The 16034-nt window shown below is 36.9% G+C and overlaps 1 protein-coding gene and 1 pseudogene across 3 annotated transcripts in view; one reads left to right on the forward strand and one right to left on the reverse strand.

The window, feature by feature from the left end:
• EXOC4 (exocyst complex component 4) overlaps window positions 1-16034 on the forward strand; it is a 728355-nt gene that overhangs the window by 389350 nt on the left and 322971 nt on the right. The window lies entirely within an intron of this gene.
• Window positions 15264-16034, reverse strand: part of LOC112810865 (ATP synthase F(0) complex subunit C2, mitochondrial pseudogene) — a 1503-nt pseudogene continuing 732 nt past the window's right edge.

A 16034-nucleotide genomic window follows, 5' to 3' on the forward strand; every position in this document is an offset into this window, starting at 1 on the left:
TTTGTGCAGTTGGTTAAGCATCTGACTCTTGGTTTCGGCTCGGGTCTTGATCTCAGGGTGGTGAGATCGAGCCCCTTGTCGGGCTCCCTGCTCAGCGTGGAGTCTGCTTGAGATTCCCTCTCCCTCTCCCTCCCCCCCCTACTTGTGCTCTCTCTCTCATAAATAAATAAATCTTAAAAAAAAAAAAATGGCTCGTCTCTATTTGGGAAGGTTGCCTACTCTTTGAGCCTGCAGCTTTGTTGAAGAACATGAGGCAGCCACATCAGCTGATGCAACTCAGTCAGGCAGGGAGTTGCAAGATCGGTGGGGTGAGAGTTGCAGTCATTCACTCATTCAAGACAGGTATTTACTGAGTGCCCATTATATACCACGCACTGTTCCAGATGCTAGATGACACACATACTCTAACTTGATGCCTTAGTTTCCTTTCTAGACTGTGTACTCTGTGAGAACAGGATTTTTGTCTGATTACCTTTGTATATTCCACCTCATCTAGCACAGCACGTTACATTGAGAATGTGTTCAAGTTTTATTTTTTAAATGAGTAAAACACTGAGTATTGCCTATTTTGGAAAGCACCACAGAGTAGAACTAGTCCCTTTATGACAGCCATTAAATAAATTAGTCACGTTTGCCTTATGTGTAGACTAAGTGACCTTAGTTCTTCAACAGTTGTTTTTTTTCTGAATAGTTTGATTTTCTTTCTTTGGTTCTTCTCTAGTGGAGTATTGCCCTTTTCATGTGTTGGGACCAGGAGTGAGTTCAACTATTCAAGATGGGGCCTGAGTATATAAAGTGGAAAGGAGAGCACTGTACTTTCTGGGATTCATGAATTCCCCATAAGGCATTTTATGAACCACCACTCTCTCCTTTTTTCCCCCAAGGCAGTCTTTTCTCTCTTTCACTAAGTAAATATATTAATTAGTAGGATACTGTATGTCTATGTAAGAACCAAGTATGTAGCGGCGCCTGGGTGGCTCAGTCATTTAGCATCTGCCTTCAGCTCAGGTCATGATTCCAGGATCCTGGGATGGAGCCCCGCATCGGGCTCCCTGCTCAGCGGGAAGCCTGCTTCTCCCTCTCCCGCTCCCCCTGCTTGTGTTCCCTCTCTCACTGTCTCTCTGTCTGTCAAAAAATAAAAATCTTAAAAAAAAATACAAAAAAAAAAACCAAGTATGTGTACTCTGGAACTTATTTTCCTGATAATTTTCATTAGTGAAAAGACCTTTTATTTCCAGTAGGAGGTATTTATCATGTATATTACAGAATGCTTTTCAAAAACTCTTAATACAATTATCATTTTGGGGATACACAAATACAGTGTGTGTGTGTGTGTGTGTGTGTGTGTGTGTGTGTGTGAGATAGAGAGAGAGAAGGGGGGGAGAAAAAATGAGAATGAAGTGATGAATCTCTAAGACTCCACGTTCTTGCCTCCTTTATTCTGACATACTCGTTTATACTGATAATATCTGTGTGATCCTTGTAGAATATTATTCTGTGTTATTTGGCCTCCCTATTTCCTGTGCATGAATCAAAACTAACTGGTTTGGTAACTCTTAGTGTTTCTCTTGTCTCTCATTTTTAAGTTCTAGAAAAAAGAATTAAAATATTCTTGTAGACATCTTTGTTATGGTTAAGACGTGTTGCTGTTTCTAGAAACTTAATGACAAATCCTTGTCTTTACCACTGCACAAACCTTCTACCAAATCCATGGGTCAACAGCCCTATCCAGGTGATTTACTGTGCTTGATTTGATCCATTTCATCTTTAGACACTTCCATCTTTGTCAGGGCCATACTGATCTCCCCACAAGGGATATGTAGTAGAATTTCTCATATGTCAAATGCACTCCATGCATTAAAAAAAAAAAAAATGAACATCATTTGAGTTAACTATGATAAAATTCCAAAGCTTCAATTTGGAATTATAGGTTTGTATTTTAAAGTTTGTTTTTCTGTTTTGTTTTGTTTTTACTTTGGCTTTTGCTTTCCTTCTACATTCCAGCTTCCTTTATTCTTCAGCTTAGCAAGTATTTTTAATATGCTCACTATGTGCAAAGAATTCAACACCTAGATGGTTAAAAAGGTAAATTAAAGCTCCTTTCCTTTTTCCCACTGCAGAGCAACCCAAAAAAGCAATCCCTCTTAAATCCTTCTCTTTCTGCTAAATAGCATTAGAATAGAATGCTCTGGTTTGTTGTTGTTAGTGTTCACTAAAAGATTTTATACATTTTGTTTAAGTTTTCTTCACTGGCCCATAGGTATGTTTTACAGCCTGCATCACTTAGTCGATTAGAATGTTTATTTCAGGTCCCATAATGTGTTCAACAGTATACGGGGCTTAAAATGCATCCCTGTAATTATACTCTTAAACTTTCATTGACTGTTTTCAATAAGGCTCTATTTTCTCCAGGTTCAGAATAACGTTTTAAAAAGGTGAATTTTATGGTATGAAAATTGTATTAAATATATTTTAGTAAAGCTTTTACATATGTGTGTGTATGTCTGTGTATATGTGCGAATGTGTATGTGTGTGTGTATATATACATATATATATGATCATATCTAAATATTGCCATGTGTTATAAATACAAAAAGCTTTCTTTGGTTAGATTTAATCGCATGTATAACAAATTTTCAGGGCCATTTTGCAGCACCGTAGATGGACTGCTTTATTCCACAGACGAATTCCAGTTCTAAAACATAGGGAAATCTTGGTTAACTAATTGAAACACTCATTTGGATAAGAACTTCAGCAAGGTTCAGTAATTCTCAATTTCCCACTTTGCTTGCAAAACACAATGTAAGTACAGAATTACGCTCTTCACAGCTTATTACACTGTGTGTTCACTCAAAGGGAAATAATTTAATGCAATTTACTCCCAACTGTTTCCCTCATGCTGACCCCTTTATTAAAGTGACTGATTTCTCAAGGTTATATTTATTTTGAAACTATTTTATTTTTATTTTATTTTTATTTTTTTGGAGGTCATACATTTAATCACACACCTGATGTCCTTCTCCTTTTGCTTTTTCCCCCCATTTAAATTTCCACATTGTGTCACCACACCAGCTCTTGATGGCTCCTGCTCTCTTCCTGCCTGGTTGATCTCCGTTACTTCTTTCACTTAGATATTTTATTTTTGTATTTCTCTTGTTATTCTTTCTTTGTTCAAACTGATCTCAAGACTTCTCTTTAGTTCAGGCTCATCACATACTAATCATTTAGGCCCTTGCCTTGGAGTTTTTGTCAACGCTCCCAAAGTTGGAAAAGCAAGACATATTTTTACCTGTTATCCCATAAGTCTGATGCTTCTCTTCCATAAATTGTTCATTCGGAGAGAAATCAGCCTAAACGCACCATTTCAAAATTTGGGGGAAATTTTATAAAGACTTTTTTTTTTTTTTTTTTTTTTTTACCTTTTGCCGCCTTTGTTCCAAATCATGCTTTTTAACTTACCTTCTCTCAAGGCATTTTTTATGAATAATGTTGTCTTGAATTTCTCCTTCTCCTAAGGGATGGTGATCAGTTTTCCCTCCGTCCATGCCCTGAGGGCTCTGAGATGTGTTCTCACTGGAGATGTCCATCACAGAGCCACTCGGAGCAGAACCTTGCGCCCGATGTGTGAGGAGCTCCTACTGAAACTGCTGTAATGTGCCCAGGAGCTGGCCCTGGGGAATTTAGTTTTCTTCTGTTTTGTTTTACCTTTGCTTGAATCCCATCCTCTCCCCATGGAATGGTAGAGACATTATAGGAACTGTAATGCTTTATAATTGGTTGACTTTGCCAATCATTATTTGCGGTAGGCCTTTTTTTTCTCCTGGATTTTGCATTTTCTCAGTGTACAACATTCTGTAGACTGTTGGAGCTAAAAGATTACTCAGAAACGGCCAGAGGTGCTAATATATACAGGACAACATTAGTTTGCTAATTTGCATGTGATCTAAGTATGGAAGAAAATAGAAATGAAAGTTTAGAGTAGTTAACAGATCACAATATCTCATTGTTAAGTAGTGGGTTTAAAAAAAATTGGTGAAAGTCCTTTGTGGTTTTTATTGATTTTATTTAATGAATTTATTTGTTCCTTTTAAGGAACCACCGTTACTCCTCAGCAATCCCTGTGAATTAGAGGCTAAAAATCTTTGTTTTACATCTGGGGAACAAGTGGATGTTCCTGCTTCCTTCTCAGACAAGAGGGTGATTGATGGCTCTGATATCAAAGTCTTAACTGAAATAAATTTTGTCTCAATTTGAGAGGAAACAGTGATAACACGGAGGTCGCCCTGCCAGCCAACTCAGGCTTATGGGTCTTTTTTTACTTTTTGCTTTCTTTTTTGTCTTCCCCCGTTTACTTGTACCCTAGACTGAAAATCTCACATTTTCTCCTAAAGTTGATTTAACAACATAGCAAACGTTTAAAAATATCTGAAATAAAGAGTATAGCACATTCTACTGAACTAGGAGTCTAGTAGTTTATCTATGCTGGGTCTAATGCATTCCTCACCTTACATAAATCTCCAGAAAAGCTGCAGGAAGGAAACACATTCCCCTGACACGACAGGATGTAAAATGGATATAAACCAATTACTTTTTGCAGTTCTTAGAGCAGTCTCAGGAATACTGACCCCTCTGACTTCATTTCAGGCAAGAACCCTCCACACCCACCTTGCAAGGAAAAATAATTGAGCTGAATTCCAAGCAAGAAGCAGATCATAGTTTTCAAAGAATAATTTTGCTGGGACCTATGAAGCAAATCACCTCTCAAACATGCCAAAAGTAGTTGTTTAAATACATTTAAGACTCTAATCACAGCAGTCTTTGATGAACTTTTCCCACTTTAAATACATCAAAGTAAGTAAAGAGAATAGAGAAAGCCATTAGAAAATCATTATAATAAACACCAACATTGATCTACTTCTGTCTCCTTTGGAACCTGCCCTCCCCTTGTTTTAAGCTATTCAGGTGGGCTTTATATAGTGAAGAATCAAACGCTCCAGGCCATCAAAAAAGAAATTTAAGTGATAGGGGGGGAAAAAAAAACTTTAAGATTTCAAGGGAACTGATCTGTGCTGTGAGTACCCAGTTTTTGGCTGTGACTTTCAAGTTGAACCTTTTCGATGGCAAATAGCCTCCTGCTTATGCTGCCTGTGTGTTTTGGCTTAAAAAAAAATCAATCTTTGAGAAAATGGGCTTCCATCTTCCTTTCAGCCCCGTCTCCTTTGATGATTGATGTTAATTCAGTAAGCTGCTGACCCAAGAAAAAAGAATTGTTTGTGCTGTTGTTTTGAATAAATAAACTTACAAAGAATCAATGGCTGTAGCTTAGAGAAATTAGATGGTAGAGAGCATAAAGTCTCTTTCCGTCGTGTTTCTCATGTAAATAAAGCAGGTAGAGGGCATTTCAGCGTCAGATATCTTTTTGAATGATGGAGGCTTGCTTCAAAGGGGAATTGTTTTTTAATTTAATTTAAAAAGAAGTGTACTGTCTGTATCTGTAGTGAGTAAAGTCCATATTTATAACAAACAGGACACCTACTTATTCCTACAGACAATTCCAAACCGGCAGGAAGCCAGTTTCCCCAGTCCCTGGGCCTCAGCTCACATTCAGTATTGTTCGTTTTTTGGACCTCAGTCTTCCCACTGCAGTATAGAGAAACATTTCGGAAAGACTTTTGGAACATTCTTATTTTGTTTTAAAACTGAAAGGCAATGTGGTCTGCCAGACCAGAATAGTTAACCCAGGCAGTTTTTTTGATCCAGCTGGCTGTGTATTGACTGATCGTACTGAGTGCTTTTGCTTTGCCCCTTCACCTGAGCCATACCACCAAGTGTTACGGTCATGGGGGAGAGGTGACGTCACCTATAATGACTATTCTTCAGGTAAAAATGTGATTCACTGGGGTCCTGGCCATAAGACTTTAACAGTCAGTGTTACAGGCCCTTCAAGACATTTGAAAATAGAAAGACAGCCTTGCTTTCTATTACCCTTTGGTACCACTTAACTCCAGCAATGGCTAATAAAGACAGTGCTTCACTTCTTACATTACCTAATCCACCGTTTCAGCCAAACGAGCACACATTTATGTTAAAAACACATGCAGAGTTAGAACTGAACATTATCTATGCCAATTACAGCTTTATGAATTGTAAACAACCTCAAAAATCAAGAAATAGTGGGAAGGCTAAGTAAGTTATGGTATTTTCAGATGGTGTACCATTATATGGCCATGAAGTCAGTTTCTTACTCTGGGAAATGGAGATAATAATACCCACCTCATAGGCCTGAGAGGAAAACTAAATGAACTCATGTGTGAAACACTTAGAACAGTGACTGGCATAAACATCCTAGAGCTCTTTGCTATTTTTATTAGTGGTATGTTAAAATTGTGTGCATGGAGAGCTTTTGCTAGTAAAGAGAAGTATGTATGTTTCAAGTGAATATGAAATTATAGACACACTGTGATCTTTAACTATGTCAAATACTACTAAGAGGTAATATAACAGATAATTAACATAGTTATCCCTGGGTATTTTTTCCTCTCTAGTTTTTAATTTTTTCTGTATTTTTAATGTTTTCATCAGATGAGCATATGTTCTATGCGGTGAAAAAAAAATGTGACTTGAAAAAGTGACAATAGCTCCAACATAGTATCTGGGGATGCATTTTGTTGAAAAGAAATGATCTGATATATCCAAGTATGCTCAGGCAAATTCAGATGTAAATAAAAAGAGCAAATATCCACTAGTTTAGTCCAAACATAGGTATACAGCATAATGTATTTCTATCTAGTTTCAAGTCCTGACCCTACCAGTTATTAGATAGTTGGTCATTGGTAAACTACTTAAAATCCTAGAAGTCTCATCTATAAAAGAGAAATAAGGTCATTTTTTTTTCTGTTCATCTGATAATGTGCTTGAGAGGATTGCATGAAGAAACGTATGTGGAAGTGCTTTATAAGTATTATCTAAAAGGACACAAAATATTCCATCTAGGCTTTGTTTTTTTAGAATTTAAATGTTATGGAGTTTCAGGTATAAATGGTATTAACTAAAGATAATTACTGAAATTTTTAACAAAGAATGAATGAAGTATGATTCAACAGTTAGAAAATAGATTTATCTCAAACTGTATTTTAGACTTAATCCTAAAGTATAGTCCCCATTGGAATTCAGGCATCAGTGAAGAACTGATTCGGTAGTCCAGAGTCCAGTTTATTTTATGGGAAAAGAGCCAAATAGACATTCTGAGGTCATTAAACAATACTCTTGATTTAGAAGGGGAGTGGCAACGACGTGATACACAGCTCAAGCATCAAACACTTGACTGTCTTCTAGCCCACCCCTCTTCCTTATTTTCTATTACTCAGATTTTGTCTTCAGTAGGGTGAGTTGATCCCAATGAGTGTGCGTGCCTATTTATGCCTGCGTTGCTGTTTGGGCAGTGAAATCTTCCAATGTTGGTGTTGAGCGACAAGATTAGCAATGCCTTGTGGGTTTACGATTGTAGCCTGAACTTGGGGATCTGCTTTAGACTTTAATTACAGTGAGCCATGTCCATCATTTTCAGTTTATTTAGTCATTAAGTAAAGGATTCTTAGGAAGGGTAAAGGAAATGGTATATGTAAAAATGGCTTTTGAAAACATCTAAAGTACAGAACCAGGATATTTATATAGCCTCAAAGTATCTCTCCCAAAGTATTTCTTAATTACTATGGAGGTTTTGACAGAAGTCCGCAGATGCCTTGATGCTTGTCCCTCCAGGAGGCAAAACCTAATTCCCCTGCCTTAGAGTGTGGGCTGGACATTGTGACAAACCCCTGGAAATGGAAAAAGGGTAACTTTACAGTGGAGAAACCTGATAGACACCACCTTGCATGTGATCAAAGTTTACATCACCAGTAATAAGACCTATTGATATCATGTATCCCCTGATGTGATAAGATGAGAAAGGCACTTCACCTCTGTGGTATTCTTCACAAAAATCCATAACCACCGTTGAAATCCTGAGACAACATCAAAGGAACAAAATAACTGGTGAGTACTCTTCAGAAGTTTTGAAATGATGAAAGACAAAGGCTGAGGAATTGTCATAGATTGGAGGAGACTAAGACATGACATCTAAATTCAATGTGGCAGCAAGGGATTAGACCCTGAAACAGAAAGAGGACATTAGTGGGAAAACTGGGGAGATCAGAATGGAGTCTGTAGTGGGGTTAACAGTACTGTACCAGTGTTAACTTTGTTTTATTAAGGACACCGTGGTTAAGTAAGAGGAAGTAGGTGAAGGGCGTACTGTCCTTGCAACTCTGGTGTAAGTATACGATTTTTGCAAGATAAAATGTTAAAAAAAAATTTAGTGCTTGGGAAGAATCATACAGGTGTATAACTTTATTCAAAAGAAATGGTATGCTTTGTACTATATCCAGTTGTGTTTAATGGAGAGAATCTGTATGATCAGTGTAATTAAAAATTTGATTAATGAAATTTTGCTACCATGTAAAATTTTGACTTACTATCTCTTGTTACCATTTTAGAGCAATTCTGTTACACATTTTCATTGGGCTGTTTTTTCTTCTGGCAGATCAGCTCTTAACACTTTATTTGATGTTCATTTGAAAATACGCACATGTAGGGGTGCCTAGGTGGTGTAGTCAGTTGAGCATCCGACTCTTGGTTTTGGCCCAGGTCATAATCTCAGGGTCCTGAGATCGAGCCCCGTGCCAGGGTCCACGCTCAGCACAGAGTCTGCTTACGATTCTCTCTCCCTCTGCCCCTCCTCCACATTCTCTCTCTCTCTCTCTCTCTCTCAAATAAGTAAATAAATAAATCTGAAGAAAATAAAAATTTAAAAAATATATGCACATGTAACAAATACCTTTTCATTTACTGTGGAAGAAGACTGTTACATCAAAATGGCTGAAATGGAAGCTCATGAGAAATTTAAAAATTTATAAGTTGGATAAATGATATAGAAGTCAGGAAAACAAGTCTGTTAAGCATGATAACAGCCACACTATTAGAATAGTTAATTAGGGAATGTTACAAATCAGCAGTTTCCAACACTTGACATATATTAATTGATTTAATCCTTACAATTAAAACTTACAACCTATGAGATAGTTGTGGTTATTATTCTCATTTTAAGATGAGGAACTTGAGACATAGAGAGGTAAAGCCCAAATTTTAACAAACTACAAACCGCCCATTTTGCCCCATTTCTGAGAATTCGCATACCAGGTTCATACCGTAACATTTACTAAAGAAACACCCAGGTAGCCACACATGGCTTTATGGAAGAGGAGCAGAGCCTGAGCAGTTTCATGGGCCACCTTTCTCATGCACACATTATAATTTCATTACCTGCTAGTTCTGTACCAGATGTTAAGCAGTGTTTACCATCAGACCCTTTTACCACCTCCTGGGGGCTGAGGCTCTCAGTCAGAATGACTCAAAAGCTACACCTGCTGGGTCCCAGAGCACATTATATTCTCAAGCACCAGTACGCACTTTTGAAGGAAAAGAGTTGGTCCGCACATGGCGAAGGGATGTATGGATTTCCCTTCTATGCCAAACACCATGAAATGCTTTTCTTTAAACAAGTTGGTGTCCTGATCTTTCAAAGACTTTGTCATTCTGTGAAAGGGGGGACGAGTGTGAGGACCTGATTGAAGACTGCCCTTCCCACCTTGATTTTCTGAGCACCGTGACTCTTGAATGTCATCTCTCCTCTCCTTTCACTCCTGTCTTTCTTTATGGGGCCTCGCTTCTCCTTCCCCGTGTTTTGATGTTATGGGGCTCATTCCAGCTGACACATTTTGTTAGAGTTATCAGACACATTAGAAGGAGTAAAATCACTGTGAGTGTGATTCTTTAAGGTCAACAGGCTTACTTTTCAAAGATAGCACTCCTTGATTGCTCTGCTTGGGGCATAATTGATCAGTATCCAGTTTGCAGCGTATTCTACGTCTGACTTGTTAATTTAACTCACAGTGTGCCGATTTCATATGCAGTGTTGGCTCATCTCCCAGGGTTCAGGATCTAACATATATATTAAACTCTCAAAAGGCTGGCAATACAAGAATGAATGGTTTATAATTTGCTCATCTGAGCCATTATAGCTAATATCTGTAGCTTTTGAATCAAATAAAAACACATGGTGATGATTATTCTTTCTCAATGATCGTTAAATATTGTTTAAGGTTAGAATAATTTTCAGTAGAATCCTTTCCTTATGTGAAAGCCCTGCCTCTCGTACAGCTTTATGGTCTCTGCACAGCACGCTCTCTTACCGAGTTTTGGAGGCACTCATGAGATTTTAGGCATTCTTGAATCAAGAAAGGCAGTTTTGCCGGTTTTGTTAAAATAGCTGTCATTTTTATGACACATCACTCATATGGGAAAAAAAATCAGGTAATATATATTAACACCAAAATATGGGTATTTTACCTATCCATCTACACATCCAGAACATAAGGATATAAAATAAAATACATAGAAAACCAGAAATTTGACCCACCTTTTTTTTTTATTATAATTAAAACATAGCATATTAAGCAAATGATCACAATGTGCTCCCAGGTTTCTCTATATGTGTTTAGCAAGGTGTCCTGGATCATTTTAGTAAGTCACAAAATCACATTTGCTATTTTAAAGATGTATTATTCTGCCAATATAACACGGGTGGTTTATCCAATTAGCTGAGACACCTCTGCTCTAACAAACTTGAATTAACAGATGCTACTTAGCACACAGAGGACAAACCTGTATGAGACTGCTCATAGCTCTGAAGAGATGCCTCTAGATGTCATTATCATTCTTCTGCCTTTGGCAGGACTGCGTGTAAACTATGATACAGTGTTTTACAAATGAAAAATAAAACATTAATCCTTCATGATAATATACTGAATTAAAATTAATTTAAAATATACTTAAAATGCCAGAAAACTTTATTCTTTGGGTTTTAATGCACTCCTGTAACTTTGCAAAAGATGAAAAAGTAATGGTTTAACTATACTATTACAAACTTGATATACTTACAAAAACAAAGAATTTTAGTACAAAGTTACCGTATTAATATTTGATTTTCAACTTTAAGAATTGGTAATTTGAAAAATACCAAATTACCTCAACTTTTTAATGATTGGGTTTGATGAAGTAGCAGTTATTTTGCGTGATATGAGACATATGTGGGTCCTAGGTTGAAGGAAATGGGGAAGAAAAAATATTTGAAATGACCACATAAAAATAAAAGCAAGGGACTTTGATTTCTGGCAAGGTTGAGAGCTAAAAAGTCTGGAAAATTTACCAGTACAAAGCAGTTAGAAATGCTGGATGTAATGTAATAAACTTCCTTTTAAATGTATTGCTGACCTTGTTAGTAAGAGGTCTCCTGGGGATGAAAATAAAGAGAAAACTAAAAACCAGAGCAGTAAACTGATACTGATACCACAGCTGCTTGGGGGCATTTGTCAGTCTCAGTAACCAAGAGGTTTGAGTTTTAACAGCTGCATCACTACTGGAGACGGGACCTTGGGCCTGTACAAGAGGGGATTTTAGAATTAAAACCATCCTATGAAGCATAGACTTTTTAAAGGGTTGTAACTTTAGTAAAAGACTAGAAGAGAGAAAAAAAAAAACCCAACAACTTATCAGCAAAGACAGATAACAAGGAAATTTGTCCTGGCAAAGCCAACAATTCTTCTCTAGAAGAATATGCCATTAATTTAGGCCTTCGTTCTTCCCATGGATAAAATTGCCTAAAACATGAATTCACACCCTTCAATTACAGAAATACACAGGGGATATGTAACCATGAGCTGGAGTCAAGCAGAAGCAAAACACAGTTGAATTCGTTCCCGATAATTTTAGAAATGGGATTACTAGTTACAGAATATAAAAATGGGTATGTTTCAAACATTTTTTAAAAATTTACATCAAAAACATAAAAGAGTGAGATGCTGTCCAAAAAAAAAGTTTAGGCGGTCTTGATAAAGAATCAAGAAGACTTCCAGGAGTGAAAATTTTAATCGTTGCATTAAGAATTTAGTTCATGGTTTAGATATCAGATTAGGCACACAAGAGAATTAGTAAACTACTAAACAAATCTGAAGAAATAATTAAAAGGCAATGTATAAAGACAAAAAATTTAGAAAGTATGAAAGAGGAGTGGCTTTTGTACAAAGGCTGCCAGTTCTTTGATGCTCCTCCTGTCTTGACATGGAGTCCATGCCCTTGAAACTGGGCAGATTTGTGACTGAACCAAGAGTGTGGTGTAAATAATATTATGTAATTTTTGAGGCTAAGTCATAGAAAGCTGTATAGCTTCTATCGTTTTCGCTGGAATGATTGTTCTTGGAACCCTGAGCTGACATTAAAGAAATTCAATTACCCGAGGCTACATTGTTTTGAGAAATAGCAAACAAGACAGAGTCCAGTCCCAGTTCTTCAGGTGACTCCTAGTCACTTTGAGTGTTGCCCTTTGAGGTCTCAGACATCATGGAACAAACAAACAAACACAGTCCATCCAGGCTCTGCCCTGTTAGAATTCTTGACTCACAGGGATGCCTGGGTAGCACAGTTAAATGTTCACCTCTTGGTTTTGGCTCAGGTCATGATCCTCAGGGGCATGAGATTAAGTCCCATGTGTGGCTCCACGCTCAGCTCGGGAGTCGGCTTGAGATTCTCTCTCCCTCTCCCTCTGCTCCTCCTGCCCATTCTCTCTTTCTCTCTCTCTCTCTGCAATAAATGAATAACCTTTAAAAAAAAAAAGAATTCTTGACTCACAGAATGGCAGTTGTTAGTAAGTTTTGGAGTGATTTTTTATGCAGCAGTAGGTAAATGGAATAGGTAAGACAAGAAGTTCCAACAAACGTATAAACAAAGTTCCAGAAGAACATAATAGAAAGAATGGGAAAGAGGTAATATCTAAGGATATAGAAATTGAGAAATTTCTAGAATTGATAAATATGGCATGAATCCTTGCATCCCCGAATCATAACGAATTCCAAGCAGGAAAGATGAAAGAGACCCATACCTTAACGCAGCAAAATACAACCCTAGAACACCAAAGTCAAAGCTAATACATTAAAAGCAAACAGAGAGGGAAAAAAAGATGACTTAGCAATGAAGTACAACCTGCATTGCTCAGTATAGTTAAAAACTGGAAAAGGTCTGTTAATCCAGAGAAGGATTAAAAAATACATGGTGATATGTTACAACAATGAAAAGCTACCCAGACTATCCAGCAGTAAACAATAATTGAACAGAACTGTGTACCTCAACATGAATCAATTTCATGTTTGAAGAAGAATATAGTATGATGACATTTATATAAAGTTTAAAAACATGACAAAATGTACATGTGTCTCTGTGTATTCTTTAGTAGTCCATACATGTATATAAGATAAAGGCACCTAGTTCAGAATGACAAACATTAAAATCAGTGTAGTGACAAAAGAGTATGATTGGAGAGGACTGCACTCCAGATTTTAACTCGAGTGTTTTGTTTTTTCCTTAACCGGGTAGCAGCTTCATGGGTGCTCATTAGTCTTTGTACTTACTTGTGTGAGTATTTTATAATCCAGTTTTGAACAGGAATAAGAAGATTCAATGAATAGGGTGAATAGGAACTGTGTGACTTCTTGAAGGAAATGTATACTTAGTCTGAAAAGATTTGGAGGATCTAGATTAAGTGAATCCTGTTTACCTCTTGGGTTAAATGAATAGTTAAAACACATAGGAGAAAGATCAAAGCAGGTCTGGCATGAAATCACTTCTACCAGACTGGGAGATTTTTGAACCTTGGCAAGGGGGGTGGTTAATGAAATGGGTGGGGAGAAGGAAGTAAAATAGGAGATACAGAACTTTATGGCTGAAGTCTGGGAATTGTTTATGAATGGGATATGTTGTTTGATAACGAACAAGGTAGAACTTGAACTTTTATATCATTAATGAAACCGCTGAAAAATCTTTATAGTCTTAAAAATCTTCTGTACTTCGGAATATCTATAATAACAAATACCATGCTTTATTTTATTTAACTGGCTGCCACAGTTTTGATAAATTTGTAGGCAAAGAATGGTACTAAGTTTAATGTTTGGTACTAAGTTAATGGTACTAGGTTTAATGTTTGGTACTAAGTTAATGGTACTAGGTTTAATGTTTGGCTTTCTCTGGTATCCTTACTGTTCCATGTATTTGGAATGTAAATTACTATGATGGTATTTGCCCCACTCTAGTGCCTCTTAACACCTTTTTCCCCACACCTTATGACTTGGTTATTGATACAAGTACTTACTTTTCTCCAAGCTAGTTAAATTCTTCAATCTGGCCTTAAAATAAATTCAGTCAATTGTTCATTATTATTTTAGCTTGCCTGGTTACTAATCAGTTGCCAGGAAATGTGACTTAAGGGAAAAAAAACCTATTGGATAAGGGTATTTATTTAACATAAACATTTGTATTAAATCTTAACATACTAGTGTATGAATCTAGGAAACTGTGTGTATGTGTACAGACATATGTAAAATTTATTTTTTAAAGTAAGCTTAGCGGACGTATTTGCCTTGAAGCACTCTTAAAATAGTTGGTCTAGAGTAGAACTATTTAGCATCACTTTACATGCCGTTGAACTCAGAGTTAGAATCATGATGGAGGCACCCCATAATGCAAATAGAAATGTCCTGAGGTCATTGTGTAATTTTATAGGGATCTTCACCAAAGCCAAGAAGAAGGTAGTAAATTTTATTAGCATGATTAACTCTGAAAGAGCTGGCCTTTTTGGGAAGCCAGCTGAAAATAGAATTCTGTGTGTAGGCACACAATATATAGAATAGGCATTATATGGGGTATATATCTACATGCATTTTTCCTTTGATCAACACAGCCTTTAATTAACCAGAATGAAGTCTTCCACAAGATGAAAATACGTCCTGAAAAAAGTGGTAGCAATAAAACAATACCTTGCAGCTTTCTACTTAGAGTCCCAGTGGATTAGTGATTTTACTTTACATTTGAAATGACAGTATAGTGATGATTATTGCTCCTTTGGGATGGATAAGGAAAGAAATGGTGCCCAATTTTATTAGTCGTTAGTATTCTCTGTTGTAAGTGGTATGGGAAGCTCTGGAACTAGAAGAACATGGCCTGAATATATTTTTTTAAACAAGTAAATTATCTTTCAGTATTAGTAAAAATGTCGTTTGTCTGCCTTAGAAAAATAAAACCTTCAGACGTAATTTAGCTTGTCTGTCATTTTAAACATTTCAGAAGACATAGCCCCCTGGTCCAGGCCCATTTTTCTTTGTCAGGAGCTCATGGTTCATTGGTTCCTGGATGAAAGTTTTGACATTTATATTACACTCTGAGTACTTGAGAAACCAAAGGGTGCCAGTTCTTTTGGAATTAAATAATGGTATCTCCTGTACCAGGCAGACATTTACAATATTTTATGTACGGTCTGAAATTGTTGAATGCCCTCTTTCCTTACATATTTTTGTCATAATACTCTTTATTACTGTTCTGTTATATTGCTGTTTATTACTGTCCATCTTTATAGTTTCTTCCATATGCAACCCAGTCCTTCTCATGCCCACATTTATTGCTGTAGGTCAAATAGTTAAGAAATCCAGTCGTGAAACTCTGTTTTGATCTCCAAATAAAACAGCTCATGCTTCCAGCCATATCTTGGTGAATAATTCTCAGAGTGGAGTGACTGTTCATGACCATGCTGAAAATCCTTTCCCTGACCATTTTAAGCTTCTTTCTTGAGTGTTCACCCAGCTCCTATCCCATCTCTTGACTCTAGCACAATAAAGTCAGGGACGCTGAGTAATCCTGTGGCCCAGTCTTCACACACCAGTCCAGTCCTGAGAGCTGTGACGTATCTATACTTCCAGTTTTTCCAATTACTCCCAATTTTCTTGAAGAGGAAAAAAATCACTTTTTAAAATTCATCTCACAGCAAAACTTTATAAAGATCCTGTTTCTTCTTCTTCTTCTTCTTCTTCTTCTTCTTCTTCTTCTTCTTCTTCTTC

This window comes from Callorhinus ursinus, unplaced genomic scaffold (assembly GCF_003265705.2).
Source record: "Callorhinus ursinus isolate GAN/ISIS: 27379988/994484 unplaced genomic scaffold, GSC_fseal_2.0 scaffold12, whole genome shotgun sequence".
Taxonomy (NCBI): Eukaryota; Metazoa; Chordata; class Mammalia; order Carnivora; family Otariidae; genus Callorhinus; species Callorhinus ursinus.